This window comes from Delphinapterus leucas, chromosome 10 (assembly GCF_059928025.1).
Source record: "Delphinapterus leucas isolate spDelLeu-1000000601 "Yukka" chromosome 10, BTC_Dleu_Yukka2, whole genome shotgun sequence".
In the NCBI taxonomy this organism is placed as follows: domain Eukaryota; kingdom Metazoa; phylum Chordata; class Mammalia; order Artiodactyla; family Monodontidae; genus Delphinapterus; species Delphinapterus leucas.
In genome coordinates, this window is record NC_143138.1 from 49,117,516 (window position 1) to 49,131,131 (window position 13,616).

The window sequence follows — 13,616 nt, forward strand, 5'->3', positions numbered from 1 at the left end:
CTGGTATGAAGAATGCTGACATTTTAAAGAGCTTAAAGACATTGTTATGTGTATCCCTTGAGGGGGAACCAGGACCCTGCCCCAAGGCTGCACAATTGTTTCTTGGCTGCTCCTCCCTCCTCTCTGCATCCCCTCCCTTCCTGGATTAGTAACTGTTTGAATCTGCTCTCTGGAACTCAGGGAGAGTCATGGAGGCTGGAGTTAAGAAACAGGGTACAGGAAGGCTTCTGTGCCCAGGAGCCCCAACAGTGTCCTACTCAGTTTCACTCTGAGCATTCTCAGAGGCTTTACTGGGGGAGGGAGAAACCGAGACACGTAGAAGAGTAGAACTAATCCAAGAGTAACTCTTCAGGGAGCAAGAGAAGCAGCACACATCCCATCCACCTTTCTATCCTTCGAAAGTTGTTTAGAGCATATCTCATATCTGAATTAGACTACCAAATTCATAATGGGAAACTGTGCCTTAAAGGCCAAACAGCTCCTAGACAGACTGCCACCTATGGGGATGCCAGCTGGGTTTACGTATGCTTGCAAGTGCTTACTTAATTGAGAATTAAAGGATATCCTGCCCTGAAACAGCCAAGATGGGGCTCTTTTTTGGCTTTCCAAAACTGATTTTTGCATGCAGTTAAAGAAAGCCAGCAGAAGCTAAGTTCTTATACCCTGTCAGTCAGTCTCCTGGAACACTGCCTACAGGGTCTACTGGAAACAAGAGTGGTAAGAGTTTTTCCCGTTTCTAAAATTAGATTAGCATGAGAAAATATTTGTAGGGCTAGCTCCTCAGTTCCTTTGAATTAGAAAGACTTGTAAATTTGAAGTTTTAGAGAGCTCTCATCTTAAATTATTTTATCTATTTTAATTGGTATGCAGAAGCCCCAGAAGGCTTCAAAATGCCAAAACAGCTTCATTGAAAGATTTGTTGTAGAAAGCTAATGAAATATTAATGTTATAACAAGTACCTAAAATAAACAAAAAAAATCCTTTAAAGACTGATGATCCCTGGTCGGGAACTAAGATCCCGCATGCTGTGCAGCATGGCCAAAAAAAAAAAAAGAAGACTGACATAACTACTGCTCTCCTCTAACCTCCCTTCAAGTACTCATTCTAGTAATCCTCTGTCTGAATTGCCTTCCACACTGAAGACACTATTAAGTGGTTACCATTAGAAATGGAATCACCCGAGGCTATAAGTAAGCCTGTTCAGATCAGAGGCCAACTGAGGGCCACAGTTAAAGAATTTCTTAAACCCAGGGAGGATCCTCAAAAGTTTCTGTAAATGGATTACCAAGATGCAAGGCCACTGGTTTGACTAAACTGACCAGAGCTGATATTCAGAGCCTGATAGGAATTTTTTTTTGGCATTCTCCTCTAAGCTCAGTGAGGGAAAGAACATTCCAACATAGGTGGATGGGTAGGTCTTGATATCATTGCTGTGGCAATCCAATTCTTTGAGTAATTAAAAACAGGTGTCTGGGCTTCCCTGGTGGCGCAGTGGTTGAGAGTCCGCCTGCTGATGCAGGGGACACGGGTTCATGCCCCGGTCCGGGAAGATCCCACATGCTGCAGAGCAGCTGGGCCCGTGAGCCGTGGCCACTGAGCCTGCGCGTCTGGAGCCTGTGCTCCACAATGGGAGAGGTCACAACACTGAGAGGTCCGCGTAAAAAACAAAAAACAGGTGTCTTTTTTTTTTTAATTACAAATCCAGTCTTTACAGAACCAGAGGTGTGGCTCCACAAACAATTTAAAGCCCACCAGTCCTTTTACCACTCCCAAAACCTCCCTTTGGTTTTTGGCTATAACACCACTGGTTTTTAATCTGTGCTTTCAGGATACAAGGAAACCTTTCCCCTCGAGCTAATTATGACTTACAGCAATTTGGTAAATTACACCTTTGTAAGTAGAATTGAAACATTTATCTTTTCTCTCTATCCAACCATTCCCTCCAGAAATTGGAAACTCTTAGGTTCCCAGCACCTTTATCAGGTAAATAAGGAAGGCCACCTCTTGATAGGTACAGGAATCTCAAGGTATTTTGGGGATCTCAAAAAGAGAGAACTTCACCCAGATCTACAGATATTGCAGGCAGAATCTGTGGCAAGCCTTTGGTGTAATTTATCTGGCCCTGAGAGGTCTTTTAAAGGTTTAATCTAAGATTCCTTATGAAAAGTTCCAACACAGCCAATTTATGTGGTCAATTACAGACTTATTTCGCAAACAAATTAATATGGCTATATTTGGTAGAAATAAGGGTAATTTTAGAGAAATAGATTATGCTTCAGTGGATATTAAATTCTAGTTTTGCTAAATGAGGCTTTTTTTTATATTTACCGCCTAAGACTCACTTCTTAGATGGCTCCTTGTTGTTATGCTTTATTACTGTAAAGTTTAATTGAATTATTAAAACAATACTCTAGTTTGTTTCTAAAGCTGATCACAATAATCTACTTTTGGATGAAGATCAGATTCACCATGACCTGCAACCAGGAGATTATGCACACTGGAAAAGACATAAGATAAAAGACCCTGTACAGCCATGTGGGACAGGGCCATATCAGGCTTCCTCTCCTGAATGAACTGTAACTCTTGTCTCTGACACCCGACTTTGACTGACTAGGACCAGCACTACCAGACCAGAACAAGAAGACAATGACATCTGAAGTAGACAGCTGACACAAGATGACCGAGGCCTGCACACTATTACTTTGACAATTGCTCACACTTTTGCTTATGAATCCAATGTATTTCTTCCCTGGGCTCAATCATTTGCAAGTTTCAAAAATCAATCCAAACAAACCATAGGTTTGTGGACCTAAGTCCAGTACTCCTAGGTTTCCTTGGAGGATTTCTCCTCTCCAAGGCTCTAACTGGATGGCCCTTATTTTATTTTAGAAGAAACTCTAGTATTGTGCAAGCTACCCATTACCTTCAATATCACTAAGTGGGACCCTCTTACCTGGCCAATTAATGACCCCTGTTCTGAACGTGCCCATAAACACTCCTTTTCACTAGATGAAAAGATATTGGGTAGCTCCTAATGGGACCTAATGGACTCATGGAACAAGTTTATGGCCTTGGCTGTCTCCAGGATGGTTAGAAAGATGTGCAACTGGTTTCCCTTGGGCTAAAGGTCACCTATGGGTAGCCTTGGAAACAGCCACTGCCAATTTGCCTTTAATGCTAGTGTGCTGGGTTTCTATCACTTTTCCAATAGTATGACCATTTGGCCGAGATATTTGTTAACTCATAACACATATGAAGAGTCAAATTTCCACTCTGAATACTCCTCTCCCCAGTTTAGAAAAAATACTAGGAAAATGTTATGATTTAGGAGGATCTTGGCTTAAACGTTTACTACTGACACTGTTACTCCTATTGTCAATCCCATATAGCTCTCCATAAATTAATGAACACGCACAACACACCTGCAAGGTAGAATTGGCATAAGCCCTATTGGACAACTGGAATTGACCATTAGTCCTTGACAGACATCTCACTAGTACCACTCTGTAAAACAAGCTATTAAGACCCAACACCAAAGGACATGATGGACCCAGGGCACATAAGCAACCACCCTGGCATAAGGCAACCAAATATTTGATCACCTAATGCTATCAAAAATTAAAGATCAAAAGGGGGAACTGATGAGATAAAATTTATATTTTATAGAAGATAAGAAAAATTTAAACATAAAATTTTTCTCTACCCTTTTGGGCCTCCTCCCTCCCTTTGATGTGTGTTGTACATCGGCATTAACCAGACCTCCTTAGGAGATAACCTCCTTCTTAATCTCGTAAGAGGCCACAATGACCCATGACTCATTACTCACTTTGTACATTTAGATCTGGATTGTGTAAACTGTCAAAAATATGTCACTTGACATATAATCCTTTGTCTCAAAAACTTATATATAACTATGCTTTGACCTCTAAGGGGCGGAACAGTCCTTAGAGCTTTCTTAAAGACTGTCTCCTGGATTATAATCCTCAGGTTGGCTCCAATAATATTAAGGTAGAGGAAAATTTCTTCTGGACAGCATGCATTTTCCTACTTCTCAGGTACGTATTATTTTCCTAATTTATAAACAAATCTTAGAAAAATTAAAATACCTTACCTACACCTACATAAAGAATCAGCAGCAAAGGTGGGAATGTGAACCCAGATAAGCCATCTTCCAAATTTATGCTTTTAATACCACATTCTGAGAGGCAACACAAAATTGATTCTTATTTTCCCAATAAGAATCTGGACAAGGCAGAACTCAGTGGTAGAAAGAACAATGGCCTGAGATTCAGAAACTCAGACTCTAGTCTAAGATCTGCCACCTTTATTATTGATTAGTTTACCTCTCCAGATCTAAGTTTTCCCACTAATAAAATGCCAGCGTTGAACTACATCACTGAGATGCTGCCCTTCCTATATTGTGAAGGCAAACTTTTAATGCAAATACAGTATGGCAACCTAAACAGATAGAAGGGAATTCACTTTTACCAGGAACTGAGTAAAAGATATAGTACACATATTATGCCAACACCAAACTTGACTAGAAAGGTATTGTCACCACAGGTGAGCAAACAGAGGCTCAAAGAAGTGAGGCAAATTTGTCTATACTCACACTGGCAGTATGTGACAGAGCTAGGGTCTGAATCAAGGCCTATTTAGTAGGCTCTTTCCTCGACTTTACATTGCCTCCTGAATTGAATCTTACCTAGAATTTTCATCATCTTTCTACCCCTCAAAAGCCAGACTATCCCTGTGCGCACTTCTATGGAATCAGGATTAAGTCTTACAGAGAGCAACCAACACCTTTCCGTTTTTTTAATGAAATAATTAAGGGCAGGAATGAGCTAACTGGTTTATAAAGAAGGGATTGTCAAGTGCCATTTTTTAAGATACTATGTACCTCAGCACTCAAATGCCCTATAATTCAGTGAGTGCCCAAAAATGTACTCAGCACCAGATATAGAGTATGAAAAACCCCACTTTCATTTTTATAACCCTCACCGAGTTATCTCACTAACTGCCTACCCACTAACTGCCTCCATCTAAACAACGAAGCATAATATTCCGACCCTTTAGCCAACTCTTATTCTGAGTACTAGTCACAGATCTCCTAACTCTAACATGAATTGGAGGCCAACCCGTAGAACACCCATACATAATTGTAGGCCAATTAGCATCCATCTTATATTTTCTCTTAATCCCTAGTGTTAATACCAGTAACTAGTCTTATCGAAAATAAACTCCTAAAATGAAGAGTCTTTGTAGTATAACAAAATACCCCGGCCTTGTAAACCAGAAAAGGAGAAACTCACACCTCCCTAAGACTCAAGGAAGAAGCATTAAACCTCACCACCAGCACCCAAAGCTGAAATTCTACATAAACTATTCCTTGAAAAGGTTTATTGTAGAATAACCACCAGGCTACAGTACTATGTCAGTATTGAAAATAATTTATTTTATAATACTTTTGTTGTATAAATCATATACACATGCATGTCCACATATCAATAATAGCGTCTTCCTGTAAATGTATACATACTATGTATTACTGTGCATTCATTTATTTTCCCCACGAGCAGTTAAAGGTCGTATTAAATTTTATTAATTTTACATATTACATAATATTATTGATCGTACACAGAACATGTCATTAACGGTGATCTTTATAAGACATCTGGTTCTTACTTCAGGACCATTTTAACTTAAAATCGCCCACTCGTTCCCCTTAAATAAGACATCTCGATGGGTTAATGACTAATCAGCCCATGCTCACACATAACTGAGATTCCATACATTTGGTATTTTTTATTTTTTGGGGGGGGGCCTGCACAGACTCAGCTATGACCTTAAAAGGTCTCGTCACAGTCAAGCAAATTGTAGCTGGGCTTGTATGTATTTTTTATTTGACTAGCACAACCAACATGTGCAATTAAATTAATGGTTACAGGACACAGTACTCCATTATTCCCCCCGGGCTCAAAAAACTGTATCTCGTAGTGGATCAAACCCCCCTTACCCCCTACAAAACTAACCATCTGCTTAGATATTCACCACCCCCCTAGACAGCTTCGTCCCTAGATCTACGAACAATTTTTTTCATAAATCAATACTAAATCTGATACTAGCCCCATAATGAAATTATACGAACATCTTTTACACCCCATGGGTTAATGTAGCTTAAATTTTTTCATAAAGCAAGACACTGAAAATGTCTAGATGGGCTTCGCCAGCCCCATCAACATAAAGGTTTGGTCCCAGCCTTTCTATTAATTCTTAACAGACTTACACATGCAAGCATCCAAATCCCGGTGAGAATGCCCTCCAAATCACAAAGATCAAAAGGAGCGGGTATCAAGCACGCTACACTAGCAGCTCACAACACCTTGCTTAGCCACACCCCCACAGGACACAGCAGTGATAAAAATTAAGCCATGAACGAAAGTTTGACTAAGTCATGTTAACTAGGGTTGGTAAACTTCGTGCCAGCCACCGTGGTCATACGACTGACCCAAATTAATAGAGACACGGCGTAAAGAATGTTAAGGAATCATGCAAAATAAAGTCAAATCCTAATTAAGCTGTAAAAAGCCATAATTAAAACTAAGCTAAACCACGAAAGTGACTTTAGTACAATCTGAGTACACGACAACCCAAACTGGGATTAGATACCCCACTATGCTTAGTCGTAAACCTAAATAGTCACAAAACAAGACTATTCACCAGAGTACTACTGGCAACAGCCTAAAACTCAAAGGACTTGGCGGTGCTTCATATCCCTCTAGAGGAGCCTGTTCTGTAACCGATAAACCCCGATTAACCTCACCAACCCTTGCTACTTCAGTCTATATACCGCCATCTTCAGCAAACCCTAAAAGGGAGCAAAAGTAAGCATAACTACCATACATAAAAACGTTAGCTCAAGGTGTAACCTATGGGATGGGAAGAAATGGGCTACATTTTCTATATTAAGAACACCCCTTATATCCACACGAAAGTTTTTATGAAATCTAAAAACTAAAGGAGGATTTAGTAGTAAATTAAGAGCAGAGTGCTTAATTGAATAAGGCCATGAAGCACGCACACACCGCCCGTCACCCTCCTCAAGTATCACAGCAAAGCCCCAGCTCACTAACCCATGCTAAGCAACTATAAGAGAGGAGACAAGTTGTAACAAGGTAAGCATACTGGAAAGTGTGCTTGGACAAAACAAGATATAGCTTAAACAAAGCATCTAGTTTACACCTAGAAGATTCCACAATCCGTGTATATCTTGAACCATACCTAGCCCATAGCCCCTCCCACCGCTACTACCATAAACTAATCAAATAAAACATTCACCATACATCTAAAGTATAGTAGATAGAAATTTAATCACCAATGGCGCTACAGAGAAAGTACCGAAAGGGAAAGATGAACGAAATATTAAAATTAAAAAAAAGCAAAGCTTACCCTGGCTACGGAATCGTAAGACTCTTTCTGGGTTAGCACAGGTATGAAAAGCAGTCTACTTCTTTTCATTCCTTTCATAAATAATACATCTCAATGCAACTGAGCATCTTCACACACTAAATGTTACTAGTATTAGTGTTATTTATTTTCTAATAGTGATATGACAACTGTATTTTAATCCAAAATATAGGTACCAAAAGAAAGAAAAAAATTAAATTACACTGGTTTCATTACTTCAAGAATTATGAAGTACTTCCATCAAATCATCTTATTTAATAATCATGACAATGCTTTGTGTTGGCATGTCAGGCAGTGTGCTTTGACTTTTAGGGGAACTAGCTCATTTGTTCTCCATAACAATTCATTAAATCTACATAAGACCTACGAGGTGAGCAAGAATTTCCTTATATCACAGATGGAGCAATTAAAACAGTGGGAGCGGGCTTCCCACGTGGCGCAGTGGTTGAGAGTCCGCCTGCCGATTCAGGGGACAGGGGTTCGTGCCCCGGTCCGGGAAGATCCCACATGCCGCAGAGCGGCTGGGCCCGTGAGCCATGGCCGCTGAGCCTGCAAACTCTTGGAAACTGTGCTTTGATGCCTTGGAGAGAAAGATTATTCCCATTTTAGAGATAGGGAAAATGAATTTTGGTTTCCTAGGCAGCGTCAAGTGAGTGGTAAATTCAGCAGTCAGATTCTGAGTTAATGTTCTGACTTAATCCAGTGCATTTCCCATTTCACTACAATGTCTCTTTAACATTAAAACCTTACATTTGTGTACAACTTTCCATCTTAGAAAAACATAGCATTAAAATTTAACAACCCTGTGAAGGATGTACCATTCGTAACTTACAGACGATGTAAGGAGTGATCGCAACAGGTTGGTAAATTAGACACGGTAAGTTTAGATAACTGTAATGTAAACCATGTCCTGAGATCTTATTCAGTCAAATTTAAAGCTCTAAAAGTAAAAAAGCAAGCGTCTTCTATGTTTAAAAGGCAAGGATCAATTTCAATCCTAGTAGGTTGTCTTTGATCATCTCAGCATATCTCCAATATATCCTGGAGCAGTTTGTTTTCATCTGTATTACAGTTTCTGTATTTTCTCTCACTTCTAAGTATCTGAGTTCCTTGTTTGTAGAGACGAGGGACTCAGCCTACCTAGCATCTAGTAGCCACTCAACAAATGATGGAAAACCATCCTGAAAAAACCTAACATTACTGTTAGCCCTCGGTGATGTACAGGGGTCGATTTACATCACCCCAAGCAGGACCGTCCTAACCATACGCCCCTCTTTGGTATCCGATTTAAATGCAGCCCCAATGAATGAAATAAAACTGCAGGCGCCACGGTAAACCAGAGCACGGTAAGAAAACAAGCACTAGGGAGAACCGAGGACCAAGCGGGGCCCGACCCGGCTCGCGCGAGTAGACGCGGTCGAGGATGCCGGGCGGGCCGCTCCCTGGTCCAAGGTCTGGAGAAATGACGCGTCCCTCCGCACCGGCGACGGCAGCAGAGGGTGGTCCCGGCACCACCCGCGCCCCCGGGCCGGCCAAAGCGGGTCACTCACCCCGAACACAGGCTCCGTGGGGCCGCCCCCAGGGCCGCAGAGTTTCGATTCCCCAGCGTTTGGAAATGGCCCAAAAACAAACCGGGTCGCTAGGGGTCACCGCGGGCTTCCTGTTTCCTCAAAGACAGCGCCGATTCCCCAGCAAAGGCAGCCGCTCCGGGAACGCCGCGGAGGGACTCCCATTTCTCCCGCCTCGGTGGCGCCAGGGCCGGCGCGGCCGGCCAGTCGGCTACAGCCCGGGAGACTCTGGAAGGAGGGCCGAGCCAAAGCCGAGGGCCGAGCCACCGCCGGAGAAGGCCGGTTACCCGGCCCCGTCAGCGCCCGCCCTAGCCCCGCACCGCACAGGGGGAGCGCAGCGACGGGGCTGGCCGACGGGGCTGGCCAACAGGGCGTCCAACGCACGACCGGAAATGGGGCCTCCAGTAATCCACGACTCGGAGCCTGGGCCGCGCAAGCAAACCGGAAGTCAGGCCGGAGGAAGATGGGAGGGCGTTCGCCAAGCCAGTGCTGGGGCTGGGTGGGGGAAAAGTGCGCAGAAAAGGAGGGCGCAGCGTACTACGCGCCCCGTGAGCCTCCGCCGCCGGGTGGGCGGGGCCGAGGCGTGCTACGTGTCGTGAGCTTACGCAGCAGGGTGGGCGGGGCCGCGGCGTACTACGTGTATAGTGAGCTCCCGCGACTGGACGGGCGCGGCCCCGGCGACGCGGGAGGCGGAGGCGGTTCCTCAGTGTGGTAAGACGTTATCCGCCTTGGCGGAGGCTGAGTCGCTGGCCTCCTACAGCGCCGTCTTTTTCCCTCAGCGTCCGCTTGGGGGTCCCCGAACGTTGTAGCGCGTGTTGGCTCCGCATAGTAGCGCTCTTGTGGGTTTCTAGTTCTCGCCTCGCCGTGGCCGGGAACTGGGGACCCGTGACGATTCGCGCCTGCGGGGGAGCTGTTAACAACCCGACTAGTTAAGGGGCGTTGCTCCGGGTCCCCTAGTTATTCGGCACACAGCTCTTGTTAACATTGTGGAAGCTGTTGACTTCGGAGGGTGCACCCGGCTGCGCCAGGTAGACGATGGACAGGCCTGAGCTGTGGGGTCACGAGTAGTTGAGTTGGGGGCCGTCCTTGGAGGCCGCAGGCAGACGGAACCCCTCCAGCTGTAGGCCTATTTTTGATTAAACGAATAAAGGAGAAAATGGTTAATTATAGGGCATTTATCCTTACTGACTGCCAGTTAGCAACAGTGATACTCCTCCCCAGCCCTTTCGACTAAGGACTTAAATATCGTTGGAGTCAGTGTTCTGTTGGAAGATGTTTCTGCATCAATTTTTTTAAAAAATTAATTTATTTTATTTATTTATTTTTGGCTACGTTGGGTCTTCGTTGTTGCATCCGGGCTTTCTCTAGTTGCGGCGAGCGGGGGCAACTCGTCGTTGCGGTGCGCGGGCTTCACATTTCGGTGGCTTCTCTTGTTGCGGAGCACGGGCTCTAGGTGCGTGGGCTTCAGTAGTTGTGGCACTCAGGCTCAGTAGCTGTGGCTCTTGGGCTCTAGAGTGTAGGCGCAGTAGTTGTGGTGCCCAGGCTTAGTTGCTCCGCGGCATATGGGATCTTCCCAGAGCAGGGCTTGAGCCCGTGTCCCCTGCATTGGCAGGTGGATTCTTAACCACTGTGCCACCAGCGAAGCCCCGCATCGCAGTTCTAATTCATCAACCAACAGTCAGCTCATCAAGGATTGGATTCGGCTCTAGGGTTTACTTTAAAATATTTTTCTGTTGTTGTTAAGCCTCTCATTTTGCTTTAGATTTAAGTGAAAATTCACGGCTGTTATGAGCAAAGAGCACAACTTAAAGTTGACATGACATTTAAAAAATACTTTAAAATCTGTATTAATGTAATCATTTAGAAAGATCCATTCACTTCAGTTTATCAGGCTGGGACGTAAGAGCAGTGTTTTTAATATTTTGGACAAGAATCCTTTTTCGATTGGCTCGGTAATGCGCTTTACAGAATAAAAGCAAACCACCAAGAGGTATATTTTGCCTAGTTTTTGAAGAATGCTAACAAAATCGGTTGAGGCACCCCAAGATCATCAAAAGTAAAATGATAATCTGGTTTCTGATTTGTAGATCTAGAAATGTTGAATCTTTACTCACAATTTAGAATAATTTGAGACTTGTTGAAAAAGAAGGAAAATTCATTTTTATCTTATCTCTCTGAGTAAATAAGATGACTTAGGTCAGTATTTTACTATATGTGATCAGTCTGTTTTCGTTTTAATAATACACACTTCCCTATTATAATAATGAAAAAAGTGGGTCTTATTAACAATACTATTTGCTTATTCAGAATGCATAAGCCTATCAATTTAGTCAAGTAAAACATCGTAATTTTTTTTGCCAGGGAATGGGGGCAGGGAGAGTCATACCCACGGTAGTTTATGACAAAATGTAATACAGATATTTGTTAAATTGAGCTGAAATGGTCACTTTCTATCCACTTATGCATCCGCTTTAATTAAGCTTAGCAAATAAATTATTAAAGAAAACTTGCCACACTTATGCTTTGTTATAAGCAGAAGTTGAAGTTTTATTACAATCTTGCTGTAAGGAAAAAGACCTCCGATAAGTCAAATAAAAGATACAGTCTTGGTAGGGACATTTTATGGGAAAAGAAAATGGTTAGATAATTATCATTAAAGTAGATAACAGAAAGAAAGGAATTTGGGGGACATTAGACTCTTAACTAATAGTCAATTGCTTAGGTGAGTGGATGGTTTTCCAGAGCAAATCTTAATTCTATTAAAGTTTATTGGAAGGTTGCTTAGGCTTTTTTTTGAGGAATGTTCATTTCACCGCAAGAGAGGAGTTGTGAATTACAGTCATCCAAAAAAACATCTGTACCGGCCACGTTTGGGACAATTTTTTTTAAACCATTATTACATCTTCTATAACTACAAATGAAGTCTGAAATTTTCAAAACGATTCAGGTCTTTATAAACATATACTTGACACAAGGCACTTTTTAAAAGGTCCTGTTTTACAGGTTGTAGTAAACAAAAAAATAGGTAACACAAGATATTCTCCCCCACCTTGTCCCACCTTCTCCCATCCTCTCACCAAGGTCCTGATATTTTCCATCAGGAGCTGCTCCTGAAGGATAGAGTGAGGACTGGCTTCAGTGAGATTCCCTTTACCCTGAGGTAGGTTGGATTTCAAAGCAATATCTGAACAAAGAATATAGGCCCTGGCACAACTCTTGACTGTGGCTCAGCCTCCTTCTGTTTTTAGGCAACTGTGCATCATTAGAGCTCCTTCAAATCTTATTTTTTGTTTAATTAGGCACTATGCTAAAACAATGAAAAAAAGTGCTGTTGTGTTTTGTTTTTTTAGTGGGAGCTATATATTTCTAAGCTGTGACGAATATTTACTGTTAGAGGAAAGAGAATACATCTTTTGAGGAAAATTTGTAAAGCAAATTTCGGGTTAGTGATTTAAATTTTATATTAGTTTAATTTGATTAAATCATACCATCCTAGAGATCATGTTTTCTGTGTCTCTACCCTGTGTTTTGTGAGTACTGTGTATGTGTGGCTCTGCAGTGTCAGCAGGACAGAATTAAGATGTCAAAACCTTTAGGTTGAAATAGCAATGTCACTTTTCATATTAAAATCAGTTTCAATGTCATTTCGTCCATTAATGTCTTAAAAGCATTCTTCCTCTCTTCTCCCCCACCTATCACATGTCCAGGTTAAAAGCCTTAGGGTAAGGGAATGGTTTCAGTGGCAGAGATACAAAACAGATTCAAAAATACTACCAATAATGAAAAATCTGGTATCTGAGCCTACATAGTCTGTTTTCCTTCTTTCCTCCCATACCTCGTTGCTCATACTGCTACCCCCCCAACCAAAACACATACACACACACACACACACACACAGAATGTCGTGAATTGCAGAATCAAAGTTCATGATTTCTGTTACACTGTGTATCTGAATCTGTGAATATGCCTGAAGCAGCAGGCAAACTGGGCGTCATGGATCCCTAACCCTTAACCTTGGGAAGTACATGAAGGCTTTCCAGGGGGTTATGTAAATGATAGTTTAAGGGTATTAATTTTCACGCTGTTTACTTGCATGTTTCTTTCCTAAAATCAATCTGCCTCAGAGTGTGCCTAAGCCAGGGCAGCTTTCCCCTTTCCTCTTTTGTAATTGTCCCTCTCCCACTCTACAATTAAAGCAATACCTTTAATCTGACCTAAGTCTTGTTAGAAAGTAAATGATTCTAATAACTGGGTAGCTAATTGTTTCACAAGAGTAGTAATTTCCAATGGCTTTTGAAAATGCTTCAGAAGAACTCAATTGAGTTGTCAGCTGATCATTAAAAATAATTTTATGACATACCCCATGTGATTTTTGGTACATAATTTAGTAGTTCAGAAGAATGATTATTGATATAACCAGAAATCCTTCTGCTCCCAAATATTTGGAATGGAAGAACACAAAATGTAAGAATAGGATCAGCTTGAACCCTGTTTCTTCCTAACAACAAATAATATTCATTCTGATACACAACCTAAATGGGGGGAGAAGGTGCTATCCATTTCTGTATGAGATGCATTTCC

At 42.2% G+C, this 13,616-nt stretch overlaps 2 protein-coding genes across 6 annotated transcripts in view; one reads left to right on the forward strand and one right to left on the reverse strand.

Annotated features, from left to right (window-relative positions):
* The window catches only part of AZI2 (5-azacytidine induced 2), a 36,368-nt gene extending 26,835 nt beyond the window's left edge, over positions 1-9,533 (reverse strand). The window contains exon 1 of one of the 2 annotated variants that reach the window (XM_089918954.1): positions 9,100-9,533. The gene's annotated coding sequence lies outside the window, so the exon portion shown is untranslated. Of the gene's footprint in view, positions 1-9,017 lie in introns of both variants that reach the window. The other variant, XM_022564916.2, reaches the window with a different exon arrangement.
* A 146-nt stretch (positions 9,534-9,679) lies between these two features.
* ZCWPW2 (zinc finger CW-type and PWWP domain containing 2) overlaps positions 9,680-13,616 on the forward strand; it is a 145,425-nt gene continuing 141,488 nt past the window's right edge. For all 4 annotated transcript variants that reach the window (XM_089918956.1, XM_022564919.3, XM_089918957.1 and 1 more), the window contains exon 1: positions 9,680-9,746. The gene's annotated coding sequence lies outside the window, so the exon portion shown is untranslated. The remainder of the gene's footprint in view (positions 9,747-13,616) is intronic.